The 18462-nt window shown below is 39.0% G+C and overlaps 1 long non-coding RNA gene and 1 pseudogene across 3 annotated transcripts; both read right to left on the minus strand.

The window, feature by feature from the left end:
* Window positions 1–5183: 5183 nt before the first annotated feature.
* LOC147485950 (uncharacterized) lies at window positions 5184–7882 on the minus strand. Of its 2 annotated transcripts, XR_015201268.1 has the most exons (5): window positions 7756–7882; window positions 7585–7664; window positions 6305–6385; window positions 5405–5478; window positions 5184–5212 (listed from the first exon to the last, which is right to left on the minus strand). It is a non-coding gene; the product is annotated as an uncharacterized LOC147485950 (long non-coding RNA). The 2 variants fall into 2 exon arrangements; XR_015201267.1 differs by having other exon boundaries at window positions 5184–5478.
* A 40-nt stretch (window positions 7883–7922) lies between these two features.
* Window positions 7923–8599, minus strand: LOC147485951 (ubiquitin C-terminal hydrolase 13 pseudogene; annotated as a pseudogene). The gene is made up of 3 exons (XR_015202747.1): window positions 8354–8599; window positions 8207–8278; window positions 7923–7997 (listed from the first exon to the last, which is right to left on the minus strand). The product of XR_015202747.1 is annotated as a ubiquitin C-terminal hydrolase 13 pseudogene (transcript).
* Between the last annotated feature and the right edge of the window lie 9863 nt (window positions 8600–18462).

An 18462-nucleotide genomic window follows, 5' to 3' on the forward strand; every position in this document is an offset into this window, starting at 1 on the left:
GTCATGAGCGCGGGTCGCGCCCTTCACACTAGAATGAGAAAATATTTTTTTTCTCTATAATTCTCCACCTCGGTGAGGTTTTAACACATAAAACCGAGCCAAACACATCCAGCAATAACACATCCATCCAAAAACTCGCAGTCCATCCGCCCCTAAGGGCCATGCCCACAAAGGGCTCTATCAAGCATGTAGGATTTGGAGCAAGTCCAAACAATGTTGGAACTTAACTCCGGTGACAACCTTAGTTAGCATATCAGCAGGATTGTCATGGGTGTCCACTTTCTCAAGTGCTACATCACCATCATCAACGACATCCTGTATAAAGTGATAACAGACATCAATATGCTTGGTCCGAGCATGATAAACCTGATTTTTCGCCAAATGAATAGCACTCTGACTATCACAATGCAAAGCAACACTGTTCTGCTCGATACCCATATCATCCAGAAGACCTCGAAGCCATAATGCCTCTGCCACTGCCATATACTCTGCCTCAGTAGTAGATAGAGCAACTGTAGCCTGTAGCATAGACATCCAACTAACCGGTGCACCATGCATCATAAAAACATAACCAGTAGTCGATCGTCATCTATCTAGATCACCTGCATAATCTGAATCCACATATCCACTGACATAACAAGTGCCTCCACCATAAACTAATCCCACATCCAAGGTACCATCCAAGTATCTTAATATCCATTTCACTGCTTCCCAATGCTGCTTCCCAGGATTAGCCATATACCTGCTTACAACACTAACTGCCTGTGAAATGTCTGGGCGTGTGCACACCATAACATACATCAAACTGCCCACTGCATTAACATAAGGAACATGTGCCATATGCTTTTGTTCCTCCACCGAATTACAAGAGAACTTAGTTGAAAGCCTAAAATGCCCAGCCAAAGGCGTAAAACCAGCTTTGCATTCTCCATACCAAAATGCGAAAGTACTTTCTGAAGGTATTTCTTCTGAGATACAACTATCCGTCGATTCCCGCGCTATATCTCTGTCAATCTCCATGCCCAGTATCTTCTTGGCTCCACCTAAGTCTTTCATCTCAAACTCAGAGTTAAGTTGAGATTTCAACTTGTCTATCTCCACCATACTTTTGGAAGCAATAAGCATGTCATCCACATAAAGTAGGAGATAGATGAAGTCATTACTACGAAGCCTACGAAAGTAAACACAACAATCATACTTACTTCAGGTGTACTCATGTTGCATCATGAACGTGTCAAAGTGCTTGTACCATTGCCTGGGCGATTGTTTTAACCCGTACAATGACCGATTCAATTTACATACATGATCTTCTTTCTCAGCAACAACAAACCCTTCAGGTTGTCTCATATAGATCTCTTCCTCCAAGTCCCCATGCAAGAAAGCAGTTTTCACATCAAATTACTCTAACTCCAAGTCGAAGTGAGCAACTAAACTCAATAACACACGAATTGACGTATGTTTGACCACCGGGAAAAATACCTCATTGTAGTTGACTCCTTCCTTCTGTGAAAAACCCTTTGCTACCACTCTTGCATTGTACCCAGTACTGTTGGACTCAGGAAGTATCTCTTTCTTTCTGAACACCCATTTACTGTCGATAGTCATTTTGCCCTTTGGCAATAAAACTAGGTCCCATGTGTGATTTTTATCAAGAGATTCCATCTCTGCTTGCATAGCTACCAACTAATCTCTGTAATGAGCATCTCTAATTGCTTCCTTGAAGCTATCTGGCTCATCATCTTCGATATTCAATGCATATGCCACTAAATCCACCTGACCATAGTGTTTCACCGGCTTCTCGTGCCCATACTTGTGCACTTATTTAACTTGTCTCTTTGGCCTAGGGTCATCCACTACAAGTTGCGGATGCTCTTGCTTTTTTTCTTGTTGTTGTGTGGTTCCATGATTTGGTACCTCATCATGATCTAACCAGTCATCTGCTGCATCAGACAACTCAAGCTCAGTAGCTTGAATTTCTATAGACTCACCATTTTGCCTAGCTACTTCCGACTTACTGAAAGATAACATGGAAGTCTCATCAAAGGTAACATCTCTGCTGACCAGGAACTTGTGGTCTTCTAGACACCACAATCTGTATCCCTTTACCCCATTTCGAAGCCTAAGAATATAGTTTTCTTAGCTCTAGGATCTAGCTTGATTTCCCTCTTATGGTAGTAAGTTGTCGATCCAAACACTCGCAAAATACTAGGGATGTCCATTCGAGCCTAAATCGAAACCCGCCCAAAACCCAAAAAAAAAACCCCCGAACCATAAAGGCAAAAAAACCCAACCCGAACCCGGACCGAAATACATAGGGTCGGGTTTGGTCACACTATCTAAACCCGACCGACCCGAACCCGACCGATAATTTGGCCCTAAACCCGTTAAAGGGTTAAAAGCCCGAAACCATATCCGATATAACCCAAAACCCGGTTATATAGAGTAAAATGCCCGACCAAACAAACCCGGACCCGAACGGGACCATAATTCCCAACAACTATATTTTCATTTATTATCTATTTATCTTCAACAAACTTTTAGTCTTTTGCTTCATTACTATTTACTTTTGTCTTCAAGACAAATTACCTTTGGCCGAGACCGCTACTACTCTTCTCTCTCTTCCCTCCAACAACTCCCCAAGAACAAGACAACCCAATCACACGTTCATGATGAAGAGATTGGTGGGTTTGATATGCTTGTTTGCTAAGTTTGCATTCACTTAAAAATTTGCGGCACCTCCTCAAATATCTCTTTCTAAATGTGGTCACCAAGACCGAAAGCAAATCAACAGTCGGATTCACACCACCACAAGAAACCGAAACTCCCAAAAGCCATCAATCTTATTGTCAAATCAAAGTCGATTCACACCACCACAAGAAGTCGAACTCCCAAAAACCATCAATCTTATTGATGTTATTGTCTTGGAATTGCTTGCTTTGCTTGGTCTACTTTTCTCTTCTTTTGCTTTTCAAAAAAATCAGGTGTGTTTTGAATTTGAATCTTTGACTTGTTGGGTGGCTTTACGATGTTAAAGTTAAAGCGATCAAATCATCCAAAAAAGATGGCTTTTTTTGATTAATTAGATGAAAAAGAGGTTTTTTCTTGAGATCTTAAGATCTAATAACCTAAAATGATGTTCACGATGAAGAGATTTAATATTCTTTTTATTTCATATATTTGGGTTTTACCATACCATGCCGAAACCCAACCGAACCTTTATTGCAAATATAGGGTTAGGGTAGGGTTTGGTCACATGTATCCAACAAATACCGATCCCGACCTCCCGACCATAAAGAATAGAATTCGGGCTCGATGAACCCGATACCGTTCAAAACCCGAAAAATCGGGTTTTTCGGGTCGAGGTAATGTCGTTTGAACATCCCCGCAAAATACTATAATCACCGAAGTTACACCACACCTCATAAGGTGTCCCGCAATCTATAGTTCTGACCTATTAAACAGAACAACACTTCTATGGACCTATTCCATATATGCAATACTCTTTTGCATTAACTAACATTAGACAATAAACATCTCGCTCTTTCAAGTAAGGTTCTATTCATTCTCTCTGTCATTCCATTCTGCTGTGGTGTGCCCCTGACTGTCCAGTGTCTGGCAATTCCTTGTTGCGCACAAAACTCTTAGAAAGGTTCATAGGTATACTCAATACCATTGTCAGACCGTAATGTCTTTACCTTCCTATCTATGTGATTCTCAACCCTTGCCTTCTACTTTTTAAATGTCTCAAACACTTCATCTTTCGATTTCATCATATACACCCACACATAACGAGTATGATCATCAATGAATGAGACATAATAACGGTTACCTCCCTTTGAAGCCACCTTGGAGGGTCCCCAAACATCCGTATGCACATAGTCAAGGATGCTTGTTGTCGTGGGCTTGCTTAACTTGAACTTGACTCTGCACTGCTTCCCATAGACGCAATGCTCACAGAACCCCATACTTGGCTTCTTCAAATTCTTCAAGAACCCTTGCTTGCACAACTCAGACAAACCCTTTTCACTCATATGCCCTAAATGCATATGTCATATCTTAGTGCACTCAGAATCATTACTACCCCACCCACTGCTACATCGCCTATCACCGTACTACCTATCAGAGTATACAAGGTTTCATGTTTTTAACCCTTCATATCAACTAAAGAGCCATTAACAATATTTCGGACTCCACCTTCGCCCACAAACTTGTGGCCTTTGGAATCCAAGGTACCAAGAGAAATAAGACTTTTCTTTAGCTCAGGAACATGTCTCACATCGGTTAAAGTCATCACTACACCATCATACATCTTGACCCGTATAGTTCCAATTCCTACCGTCTTACAAGCAACGTCATACTCGCCGTCTTAGATTTAATCCCCTTTAAAGCCTTATGCAAACCTTGTTGGATGAGAATGTCCCTTACTTGGATTCTCCAAATCCCAAAATTATTTTTCCCATTAAACTTTTCTATTTCAAATTTAGCATTTGACATCTTGGGAGCCATTTTTTCAAGTTCCACACAATAACCCAAAAAAAAAAAACTTTAACTCAGGAATTTAATCGAACTCCTTGTCTACACAAATTCCTAGGTCGTAAACCTATGCTCTGATACCAATTGTTGTGAATAGGATAATGCGAAAACAACGTTACCCACAACAAATAGATCAATCCTACACAAGAATCAACACCCTCCAAAGTAATCCCAACACTTTTCAATATCAAATAACAAGTATCTAAAGTAAAATAATTAATATAAAAGAAGAACAAACCACAAGACGAGATATATCGTGGTTCGGCAATTTGCTTACGTCCACACTGCGAGTTCCAAGCTTTACTAGATGTCCGGAGTAATAGATTACAAGTCTCTCAATTCACTCACAAAGAATGAACACTCAACTCACAAAGAATTGCTCACTTATAATCTCTCTCTTTCTTTGTTTAGGAAAAGTTAGGTTTCTACAGAAAAAACCTATATTTATACTATTTCAAACAACTTCCAAAAAAGGGCAAATTCGTGCTGAAATAAGGTGGAGCATGGATCTCCCATCCCTCACTAGGCAAAGTTCCTACCACCCATCCCGCTTTCTTTGAAGAGCCTCAGAAGTCACCAAAGTCATGAGGTCTTATATTCAGACTTTGCCCCGTAAATGGATTTGCCTGGTCGCACCCTTCACACTAGAATGAGAAAACATCTTTTTTCTCTGCATTCACTTATCAAAACAACAACAAAAATTATCGTTACAATAACATAATTCCTCGTTCTTTCTCAAAGTCTATCGGGCTATACCAAATGATTCATTTGGGGTAGCTATGACCCAACTAGCTGGATTGTCCACTAATACAATTCCATTGTAACAGGCCACACTATAAATTAATGTATAGACAATAGAGTAAAAGCTCACATAAAGAAATATGCCGGATATCAAAACTCCCAGAACAGATCCATATATATTCTGGAGTTCAGGATCAAGGAGTTCTGTCAAAATATAAATCAAAGGAAAATATCAGGAGAAACTGACAACCCAAAATGAAACAATATAATTCAAAACCATGCAAACTAGAACTCATTACATCTTAAATCAATAATGTATCAGTCAACTGGGACAAACAAATGTACTAGGATAATTTGGTTGAGCGAATGTTAGGGATAGGAATGAGCGGTCAGCGACTCAGCGCACTGGCTTGCTAACTGGAGCATTCTAACATACCATTCATATTCTAATAAAATTCCCTACTTGTTTGTGAAGAAAAAGGGTGGAGTTGCTCGAACTCGGCTCAAGCTTGGTTCATTTAAAGGCTGCTTATGCTTGTTCTTATAACTATATGAGCCGAGCCTGAACACATATTAAAGTTTTTTAGAAAACGAGTCGAGCCTGAATACATAATAGACTTTGTTTAGAAAACGAGCTAAAACTGAGAATGCTGATCTTCTTGTTAGGCTTGAATTACTACTAAACCTAGCTACTATGCCTCAGCTCAGTGGATTTGGAAAAGGGTGCTCCAAGAAGTTTAGCATAATTTTATTATGATGATTGATGATAACATCAGTTCATGTGTACAGAACGGAAGATTGAATACTTTTCTTCTTGTGCATCTTTTCTAGTTTTGCTTGAATTCCAAACGTAGCTAGTTTTGCTCCTTCGAAGAGTTATATCTCCATGTCTTTAACATTTTATTTTACCAAATTTTCGTTTGGAATAAATAAATACTTACATAAGCAGTAGCAAAAGAAACTTCTTTTCTGAAAGCATGAAGTTAAACAACCATTTCCATTTCATATTCAGTGGAGTAAGTAACTTCACCTCAGGGACTCCATAACCTTTGACTACATCTTTAATCGTTTCTTCAAACAGCTCTTTATCTGTGCTTTCAAATTCGTGGGACTGCCAAGCATCAAAACATACGTTACAACAATTATGTATCCAACATTCACTACTAAATAATTGCAGTTTTAAAGGAAGTTAAGGAACTCACAAACACTTGATTGACATAAGCCCGCTACCATTGACATTAGGGGTGGCAATGGGTCGTGTTGGGTCGGGTTCGTGTCGTGTCATATTCGGGTCACGTGTTTGGAGAGCAAACCCAAACCCGACCCAATTACTAATCGTGTCAAATTTGTCAAACCCAAACCTAACCCGCATATGTAACAGGTTACCCAACGGGTGACCCGCTAAGCCAACGGGTCAATTTTGGATCGGGTTAATAGATAACCCGTAAGTTCTATTTTTTTTTTTGGATAAAGAATATTTTTTAATCTAAATAATAAAAGAACTTGCAAAAGTGCGCAGAGTTGTTGAAACACATGTATCTGCTGAACGCCTGAACCAAACAAGTGAAACAACCTGTTAGCCAAACAAAAAACATAACCAAACTAGAAACAACAACCATGCATGTCCAGTTTATCCACTTTGCTACCTCGTGGACAAACCTATTATTAAATAAATGCAAATATTATTGTGATTTTGATGGCTTCATTGTTCTCTTTATATAATTGAGACTAGGGTAAGGGTTCAATGTTAATGTACGTGATAATATATTTTATTGAATGAATCTATAATATTATATATGCTGGATTGCCAGCTTATCCTTCTAAATCTAGTTGATCATTTTCTGTTTAGTATTTTCTTTTAGGTAATTGGGATTATGAGATTTAATAAAATTCGGAAACATATATGTTTAAGGACTTAAAATAGGTCATACAGGTCACGGGTTGATGACCCGACCCATTGGACTCGGGAACTAATCGGGTATACTAACGGATTACCCGGGTTAACATGTGTGATCCTAACCCAACCCATTTATTTGACGGATTTGGCGGGTCAACCTTTAAATGACCCAAAAGCCTTTTTTTCCAACCCAAACCCGCTAATTTCATGTCGGATTCGTATCGGGTTAGCGGGTCGTGTACAAAATTGCCACCCCTAATTGACATACACTGATAAGATGAAATTTCAATGAAAACATAATCAAATTCGAATCAAAATGAATTCAAGCATAGCACAAAGGAAACAATGTGCCCTGGCCTTCTGGCCTCAACGCATTGTTTGGCTGCATAAGCCACACAACATAACGCACAGACCTGATTGATTGATGAGTGATCCAACACAGGAATACAGGATGCTCCGTTTTTCCATTGACATCTCTTCGCTGTGGGAAAACCTATAGGAGAGAACAACTTATGAGAGTGCAAGCACTGCATGCTACAGAAATACAAATTTGAACTCGGTTTGTGATTGATATCTAAGCTTACCATGTCATAACAACTTTCCTCATCAACACATAATCTGCCTCTAAACCAACGAAAATGCACATCAGCAATCTTGTCGCTTCTTTGAAAATATCTGTAAATCAAATTCACTTACACATGAACGTCCACAAAAAAGAGACAGAGGATAAATAAATTAAAGTAAAAGGCTATCAAACCTTGACGATCTTATTATGCTCACCCACTTCAAAAAATCTAAGCTCCACATCAAGGTGAGAGAGCTCAACCTGTTATAAAGCACCAAACAGGACAATTGAGCCATAATTCAATGGAGTTCAATGTATATATTCTAGAATCTTGGAGAATGAGGGCAAAAGAAAATCTGCTTAGGTGAAAGTAAGCACGGTGAAACAATATTATAGGCAAATTGACTTAGTGACGGCTTTCCCGCTACCAACTAGGACGAGAACATAGCATCAAATATACCAATAATTACCTTCCTTTTCAGGTCAATAAGAAGGTCTGCCACGGTGCTCTGCCTTGGCAAAGTAATGTAGTGAATACCAACCTGAAAATGAGCAAAATTTAGTGAAAGTGTAGAAACGAGAAATAATAATGTGTAAGATCTCAACTGTAAGCATACTTCATCTTTCGTCGTCTGGTGAAAGTCAACCTTCACGGTTCTTAGGTCTTGCAGCTCTGGTAAAGGGATATCCAAGACTTCGTACTGTAAGATATCAGAAATCTGGTGAAGAAAGTTAATTGACATATTGTTCAGGAATTTGTAAGATATTTTCAAATTTCTATTAGAACACAACAGATTACACCTGTTTAACCTTTCTAAACAAACTTACTTTGAACTTTGAAGCTGACTAATTAGCTAAAGAAAGACTATGGTACCTAACCATCGAAGATAACATAATTTCCAATGCCATCACTAGTGTACATCAGATTTAGGCATAAGACGCCTTTATCCATAGTTCAGTAAATCACACTCTTGATGAGTGGATAACAAGTCTATGGCAACAACAATAATAGAGACTGCACTGCATATACTATGTCGCTAAGAAGACTAGACTACGTTTAGAAAACAAAGACAACATTTACAAACTATTTGGTGCTTTCTTTGGCTATAATTATTGATTAACTTTAAGCTAGCACATATTTTCATATCAAACCGAATTGACAAACTCAACGGAGTTTAAAGTGTTAAGAAAAGCATATATGAATTTACAAGCACAAATACAAAACAATGGGACTACTACAAGTTAAAGAAACTTGGAATACCCGTAGCCGAGGATGTCTTCTTTTTGTGTATGGGTTCTCAAATTCTTGTGAGAGGTCTTCCCAATCCCAGCTTGCTTTTGGCAAAGAAAACAAAATCCAGTGTTAACATTGATAAGATAAACAAACAACTAGTATATACTATACATCGTAGCGAAATCTCATACAATATCTTGTCTCAAGAATTCATACCATTTCTTCCTTTCCGTAGAAAAACAGATTGCACGCTCGCTTGATTGGCGGATTGCCAATATCATATATAGGAACTTCCAAGGTACGTAGCATGACCCAAGACTCCATTACACCGTATTCGTGCATCTCCCATACATCAAGCACGGTTCCGGAAAAGAAAACCACACAAAGATTCCCACCCAAAATTGTCAAACACAAAAGGGAATCACAGTTTTTATTTGCAGGCAATGGCAACTCATATAATTTTTTGGTCCAACAGCCGTAAACAAGAATTATTTTCTTAGAAACATCCATTGCATTACTTGCTAACCAATTAAGACAGCCATCATGAAATATCCCAAAAGAATCATGGTCAAACCTTTTATAAGGAATATTTTCACCATGGAAACTTCTCCGCACCTTAGCATTATAGGAGTACTCTTTTTTGGGATAGGCAATAAAGGAGTACTCGATTACATTGATAGTGTCACCACTATCAAACTCAAGTACTACTATATTGTATTCCGTTACATGCCCATCATACCAAAAACCAAATATATCACTGTGAATCCGCCAAACATAATTTACAGCGCTATTACTACAAGAATATTGATAATCACGGAGGTTAAACAGTACTGTTTCATACTTTTTACTAACTGAATTAAATACGAAGAGACGTCCCGTATCAAGGTTATATAAATAAAAATTGATTATAAGAACCTAGTATTTTGTAGGACTGTAGAGTGGTCTGAAGATCAACTGGGAATAATGGCTGCTTAGGACTGGAATTGGGACAAATGGTTATTTCAGCTGGATATAAATGTAAAGAGATAGTTTTTGATGACTGGAACAAACTCATGTGTGCGTAATTCAGTAGTAATGTATTAAGGTCGATTCTTTTTTCTGGACGAACAGCATGCATGCCAATGAAGTGATGATCGTTGAGTAAGTTGCACCAGTCTTTGCATACGCACCTAAAACGTAGAAGAGACTTGACAGGCAATCTTGGTAGTATGTTCTCCGTGACATCGAATGGGAAGACTTCTGATATCATCGTCATCTGCGGCCTTAAGAGAGAATCTACCTAGGGAAGAAGGCGTTTCTCTAGGGTTCAATTGGTTCTTAGGATTTAGACTCTTTGGTGTTTTTTTACGAGTGATTTTTTGCTCCCAGCGAGTTTTGCTCTAAGGTTCAAGCGGTTTGGGCCACACGTTTTAAATTCCTTGGTCACAAATTCTCCCTTTACGCACGGACGGCCCTCTACTGAAATCAGAAACTCTTTCAAAGTCATTGACGTCAAAGTTTAGTCGGGTTTTGAGACTGTTTTCTACTTGTGATTTCTTTCATCAGTGGCAAACGATTTTCTAGTTTAACCCATTTCTTGAAAGTTTAATTGATTGAATCATAGTCGGGTTACGTTTCTTAGAAAAGTTTTGTCGATAAAAGCCGATATGTTATGTTCCGACAACACTACTAAACTGAATTCATCACATTGACTTGGGGTAATATTAGATGCAAGGTTCATTTCAATTGAATTAGAGCTAGCGTTGAAATGTTTTTGCAACAACTAGAAGAAAGTTAAATGCACAATGGAGAACACCAAAGCCAAATATAATAAACCTATAAGTGAAAATCTGAAACGCGTGTGAAAGGTTCCTTTATTCTTTGATTTCTAGTGAGGATAATATAGTATTTAACAAATTGCGAAAAATTACAGCAATTTTGATGGAATTTGGGGACACGCAATGGGTCTAAATTTAAACTTTGGAGCTTTGGAGGAAAACTTCATTTGGGAGCAAAAATCACTTTTTTTACGTCAGGACGGTCAGGTTGGGATATCAATCGGTGGCACACACCCACGGCCCACCCATACCGGAATCCACGGGCCGAAGCTAAGCCTTCCTTGGCCCATCGACCATCACAGATTCTGCTGAAAAGGACAAAAACTGAAATCATGCCTAGATTAAGCCATTAGAGTATTTGCAATGCAGGTGACTATTTCCCCCCCTTATCACCGCCACCTCAGCACTTATTCACCCCATTTTCACCAAATCAGTGAAAACCAAGGTGAAGCTGTGCAATGCAGAGGTGAATAAAATATCTCGAACGGGATGTTAGATTCCGTCTGGAGACTTTTGATTGAGACGGAATGTAACATCTCATCTGGTTACTCAATATGAACAGACGCGAACAGGTTCTATTTTCACTTTCTTCCCAGCCTCCATTGTGATTTTCTAGCCTCCATTAACAACCTTTTATCACAAACTTCCATTCCTAATGACTTTTCCAACACCCCCAATGCATCCCTACCAACCTCACCACACGAAGAGCGTAGTAAATGGTTTGGAAGTTTTAAAATTTCCAAAAAAAAAGGGGCAAAAAGGTTCATCGTCGCGAACGCAAAAATGTGGGCGAGGAGGACGAAATTGAACTTGGGTTCAATTTTCCACCGCGTTGTGAAATCGAGGAACACCCACCATTAGCGTCAACATCGGTCCGACACGTAGCCAATCGAGTGGCGGAGTCTCAAGTAAGTTCTAGATTTTTTTTTATATTAATTATTATTATTTATGTTAGTTTATATCAAGTTTGTTGTTGTGTAATTAGTTTGAATTTGTCGCATTGTTTTAAAAAAAAAATTAGTTGTAATTATATCGTATTGCGTATTGGTTGAACGTAGGAAGTAGACCTATGGAAAGTGCGTTATGCATTTTCAAATGTTGTGTCGTGGTGGCGTTGTATGAAGTAAAAAACGGATCCTAATTTTGTCACGGTTACCAATATTATAGCTGCCACACAATTTGGGAATTTTTTGAATTCTAATTTGGGACAAAATGATCAAGCGTTGTTGTTTGGGATAGTTGAGCGGTGGTGGCAAACTACCCAAACATTCCATTTCCCATGGGGTGAGCTTGGGATTATCCCTCTTGATTTCACAATGCTCACGGGTATCCCAATTGGTTATGGAGATATCGTTCCTTTTGATGAAAATTTAGAGGTTTTTACTACGGCGATGAGTTTCTTTGAAGGTTTTGATTTGGATGAAGATGATGAGGAAGACGGGTTTTTTAGATTATCGGCTGAGCAGTTTAAGGGAGGAGCTATAAATATAAGTTGGTTTACTTCGAGATATTTGAATAGACTCAAGGAGAAGCTGAAAGACTATCATATTGGTGAGGAGTCGATCCACGAGTATGTACGTGCCTTCCTCTTCTACATTGTTGGCGCGATATTATTTGAATATCTTTGATAGTTATTTACGTGTCGGGTGGATGGCCATTGTCTCCGGCGGGCGTAGAGAGGATGTGGGATTATGACTGGGGTCAATTCATCTTGGCATACCTTTACCGCTGGCTAGACCTCGCAGTTGAGACGAAAACCGCTAAAGGCAATTTAATTTGTGCGGCTTTGTTTGGATTATACCGGTAAGTCTTATTTATTAAGTTATTGTTTCATTTCATTTATTTATTTAATTGTTAATGTTGACATGTTTATATATTTAATTAATTGTTAATGTTGACATGTTAATGTTGACAATTTAATTGGTGGTACGAACATTTTCGTGTGATGCATCTTGTGTTGAAGAGGTTGGAAGAGGATGAGACTCATGACCTGATTCCACGGATTCAAGCATGGGGGCTTCATCGTAGGCAGAGGGGGTATGGGGATCTATCGCATAATATTCACAACACTCGTCAGCAAATTGAGCTTTTAGGAGCTACCCGCATTGAGTGGCAACCCTCGGTCGAGTCCTTCATATTTCAGACCACTTATGCGGATATTCCAGATGTTCCCGAGAACACTGAGTACCGTAGACTATCCTATATGTGTCATAGAGCAAGGTTTCTTTCTCAGCAGTGAATGATACTTATAGGGTCAGTAATTGCATGGTACCTTGGGGACAGATGTTGGCGGCAAGTATCTGGAGAGATTGTTATACCTTACCCACCACCCATAGATATGACAGTCTCTGATATTCTTCCTGCTGCTCTTTCACACTATAGAGCAAACCCAAATGATTGGCCAGACGCATCAGCTTTTATTTTTACGGGAGACTATGACTTGTATTGAAAGAGGGTTGGTCGAGGTCTCTTGCTAGGTGCGTTATACCGGGGCACCAATTTTGAAGGGGTTACTTCTGAAGCATTGAGGCTCGACATTCATTTCCCAGAAGGAGTGGAGTTGCCATAGTCACAACTCAGGGTGTTTCATGATGTTCACATGCCGCAAAGAACTCCACAGATATTTGATGAGGATGACCTTTGGTACTGGAGCATGATTACTTCTCAGGGGCAAGATATGAGCATACCTATTCCACCAGTAGATGCCGCAGTGGTAGTAGATTTGTCGATCTGTTTTGAAGCAGTTAGCCGAGGTTAGTATAATTTGAATTTATTCATGATTTATTATTATTATTATTCACTATAACCCCTAACATGCATTTGTTTTGTTAAACAGGATGAAGTAAAGTCGGAGCTCCTTAACTACAGCTCTCTCAGTTATGCCATCGTCGTCGTCCTTCATGGAGTCCTCTCGTCGCAATTTTTGAGTGCTTATAAGAAGAGCGGAATCGAACTTTGCGCTTTGAGAGGCGTGTGCAAGAGTTGGAGAATGCTGCAAGTGCCACACCTCAAGCTCAACCTCAACCCGGAGGCGACAACGGCGTAGGGGGAGAGCTCTTCGACCGAGCCTTCGTAGGGGAGGAGGTCTCGATAGATATTTTTTGTAGTTTGTAATAACCGTGCCATTACTTGTCTTATGGCGTTTGGGATTGTTGTTTGTAACGACTACTGATTTAGCAGGTTGTTTTTTTGATGAGTTTTGGATATGAATATGTCATTAAACAAAGGAGGTTATGTCCAAATTTTTTTAGAAATTATAAGTTAGTTTTTTTATCGAGTTTCTGTGTTAGACTTGGGTGTTGTTTATGATTGTTGTTTGTCTTATTTATTATTTCCAAAGTATATTAGCAGGTTTTGGATATGAATATGTCAATAAAACAAATGAGGTTATGGCAAAAAAAATTCAGAAAATTATAAGTTTGTATGTTTCCAAAAATTTCACATTCGTTTAACTCATTTCACTCGTTTCACTCATTTCACTCGTTCCAAAAGTTCGTAGGTTAGGCTAGACCTCACATTTAACTAATTTCCTATGTCTTGGTTGAAATAGAAAATTTTGATGGAATATCACTCATTTTTGCAGGTGGTTTGGTCCTGACAGGTTGTGACAGGAATAGTGTATAGTGTAGACCGAGACGGAATGTAACATCCCGTCTGGTAGTTTTAGACTGAGATGGGATGTAACATCCCGTTTGGTTCATGGTTCCTTCCCACTGCGCCTTTTACTATTCCATACATTGATTTGTGAATGGTGGGCCATAAATTGGAATTATTGAGAATACATTTGGATAGACATTTGGATACAATGTGTTGTCACTTAGAGAGTGAAAAAAAATCTGATAAAATGTGTTGTCAATTGGAGAGTGGACCAAAATCAAACTATCACATGTGACCTTATCACATGTGACAAGACCTTACCTTTCATATTTCGTTTTACTCTTCTTTCTTTTAGATCAAACAAACAAACAACCATCTTCTTCCCCACAACCAAGCTAAAAATAGAAAAAATGTCAAGAGAAAAAAGAATTGCATTTAACCAAAGGTTATGGGGAGGATCTAGTAGTAATAGTTCGTCTTCTGGTTTTACCGGGTCGTCTTCTGGTACTTCCGCTAAAGATGACTACATGGAAAGAGTAAGAGATGAGCATAATGATATGATGAGGCGAAGGAGGAGGAGGAGGTTGCAGTTATTATCCACTGCTGGGGCATTTATGACTCAAGCAGCCATTGAACTTGAAGATGTGGATACATACAAACGCGGTGGATCTGTGAAGGGCAGAGAGTACACGTTTAGAGATGGTGGTGATTTCAGTAAACAAAAGATAATGAGGGATTACTTCACAACTCTGTGTAGGTGGCCTTCTTATAAGTTTAGATGAAGGTACAGGATGACAAGAGAGCTTTTTATGTATATGTTGAAAATTGTTGCATCATTCGACGATTACTTTAAAGACAAGGTGGATGGATTGGGTCGGCAAGCAATTTACGGGTTCTGAAGGGACTAGGCTGCGGTTGCACAATTAGCAACTGGTTGTTCTTCTGATTCAACGGATGAGTATTTACAAATTGGAGATTCCACAGCAAATGTATTTATGAAGCGTTGGTGCAAGGCAATAATCACGGCGTTTGAGGAAGAGTACTTAAGAGACGACTAACTGAGGCAGACACTGCTAGGATATTAGCTGAAAATGCGACAAGGGGTTCTCCAGGAATGCTTGGATCAATCGACTGTATGCACTGGGTGTGGAAGAATTGTCCAAGTGGATGGGCTGGAACACATGTAGGGTACAAGAAGGAACCAACTTTGGTACTTGAAGCCGTTGTAGACAAACACTGTTGGATCTGGCATTGCTTCTTCGGATTACCAGGTTCGCACAATGACATTAATGTGCTTCATCGTTTTCATGTTTTTGAATCATTAGAGCAAGGTGAGGCTCCTGCTATTGCATTTAATGTGAATGGTAATGACTACGATATGGGATATTATCTTACTAATGGTATTTACCCAAAATGGGGCACATTTGTTCAAGCCATTCATTATCTAAGATATAAGCATGAAAATATCTTGACTCAACGTCAAGAAGCTGCAAGAAAGGATGTTGAAAGGACGTTTAGAGTTTTGTAGGCACGATGGCATATTGTTAAGGCTTCTGCGCGTTGTCATAGTGTTGTTGTTCTTGGAGACATAATGAAGGCATGCATTATAATGCATAATATGATTGTTGAGAATGAACGTTGTCACACCCCGAATTTCGACAGAATTCGGAAAAAATAGTATTTGTTCCCGACTCTTCGATCTTCGAGGTGTGACGCACTCTCCACTCCCAAAAACCCATAATCAGTTTAAATACGCGGATAATTAAAAACCAATAAAAATTTCAAATTAACAAAAGTCCTCTTCATTACAAAAATTCACAAAACTGATTAAGTTATAAATCTCTTTTCAACCCTCTTTAGTTATAAATACAACTGAAAATATAAAATAACATTTGTCTCAACTAAAAATCTATTACACCTTATGGGAAAACAAAACATATCCTGAATGTGTCGCTAATGCAAACCACAAGTAGCAACCAACCTTCTTCAACATGAAACCTGTCAAGACTTATCAACTATGTTCATTTAATGAACACACCCGATAAGCAAACATGCAAATCAGGTTAGCATTATAAACAATGCTGGTGTGAGTAGCTCTAAAATACAACATATACTCATACATATACATACACAATCCATAAGGCGCTTAGTTCCTCCACCGAAAAAGCCTTTAACTTCCAACAACTAATACAACATCCTTAAGTACAATAATTAAAGGCGGTGGTTCCTCTACCGAGGCTTTAACTTCCCACTAACCACACAACAACTATACGCATAATAAATAAGGCATGTAGTTCCTCCATCGAGGCTCCTTAGGTTCTAACTAAACAAATAACCAACCAAGCATATTATATCCGTACCGCATTTCATGCTCAATTACAGAGTGGGTCGTCTCTGCCCAAGTAATTAGTTTGACCCCCCATTCTGCAAAGTCATATACAATCATATATTTAAAGATATATAGTTAACCAACATATTACCATAATTATATTATTTAAGGCTTTCTTTGCGTGTCCCTAAAATCACGTCGTAACTATGTCTTACCTGGTTTCCCTGGTTACCACAATCGCTTCCCAACGCGGAACATGTACATCCACATGCCTCCACTTACATAATGAACCACTCCGTGCATAACTACCCTGAGCGGGATGTCGCACACCAGGTAACCCTCACACGAAAGCCATTATGTAAGTACTGCCATTATACGACACAAAATATCGCGTGTCTCGTTCTAATTTTGCAAACGGAATAATTAAGCCACTATTCGGTTACACCAGAAGGGCCATTCAGCTTCATTGAAACGCCAGAAGGGTCAATCACATTACTTACGCCAGAAGGGCCATTCAGATTCACTGAAACGCCCGAAGGGCCAATCATATCACATACGCCCATTATTAGGGCCAAATCACATGAGTTGTGGTAGCTAGGTTTTAGGATTTTTGTTACGTAGTTTATTCAAGTGTCATACATTTATGACTCATAATAATTCCACTATATCACGTGCAGGTCAAATGCCTTATTGCACTAAGCCACAATATTTAGAAATATCTCAATTATATCTCATAACCACTTTCATTCTTTCACGTGCCAATATATTATTGCACTACGCCACACTCCCGTTGAAAATATCCACAAATACTCTACTACTTCCTAGTAGTATCTCACAGATAAAATAATGGAGCGTTTATACATTTATTTCTCCAAAACTATTGCATTTAATATATATATCCCAACATATTATATAATGTCACAATTGCTTCAAACGTATCATTTTTATAGCGTTTTAGGAATATTATATCTCCTAAAGTTTCTATCTCGTCACGTGTCAAAATATACACAATATCAACGTCAAATCTTTCCTAGATACTGACAACCAAATTTATACAGGCTTCGACAATATTTTATTACTATATTTGTCCATATTCTTAAATATGTGAAAAACTAGAAAAAAAAAAACATTCCACGCTTAATCGGTCAAAGGTCAAAGGTCAAAGTCAACAAATAAAGTCAACACATCATTGTCCAAGTCAAACCTGGCTCGTTTCCATGCTCAATGGGTTCGGGTCATATCCACGCTCAATGGCTTTGGGCAAAGGTACATGGTTCATGGGCTCATGACTAAGGAAAATTGTTCGGACCCAACTAAATGCCGGCCAAACCTTAGAACCCAAAAGTCTAAATGTTGAAAGACCCATTTGGATCTCTATTAAGTCCTATGGACTGGCCCCAAACAATATTAGAAATGGGCCCCAAACACTTAAACTGAACTGGCCCAAAACTAAAACAAAATCGGGCCCAAGCAAAACAAATGAAACTGGCCCATAGAACTTAATCTGGAACTGGCCCAACCCACTAATTAGGTTTCGGCCAAGACAGAAAATAGAAAAGAATCTGGCCCAACAACCACCTAAGGCCCAAGCCCCAGAGAGACCGCCAGGTCGTCTTCTCCACCTCACCAGCCACCACCATCTCACTTCCTCATTCCAGCGGTTTTGTTCATGAACAAAAACCCTATAGCTTTAATGAAAGTTCCAACTCGATTCCTCACCTCCAGCGCCAGCAACTTCTCCTCCACCAC

This window comes from Coptis chinensis, chromosome 7 (assembly GCF_015680905.1).
Source record: "Coptis chinensis isolate HL-2020 chromosome 7, ASM1568090v1, whole genome shotgun sequence".
Classification (NCBI taxonomy): domain Eukaryota; kingdom Viridiplantae; phylum Streptophyta; class Magnoliopsida; order Ranunculales; family Ranunculaceae; genus Coptis; species Coptis chinensis.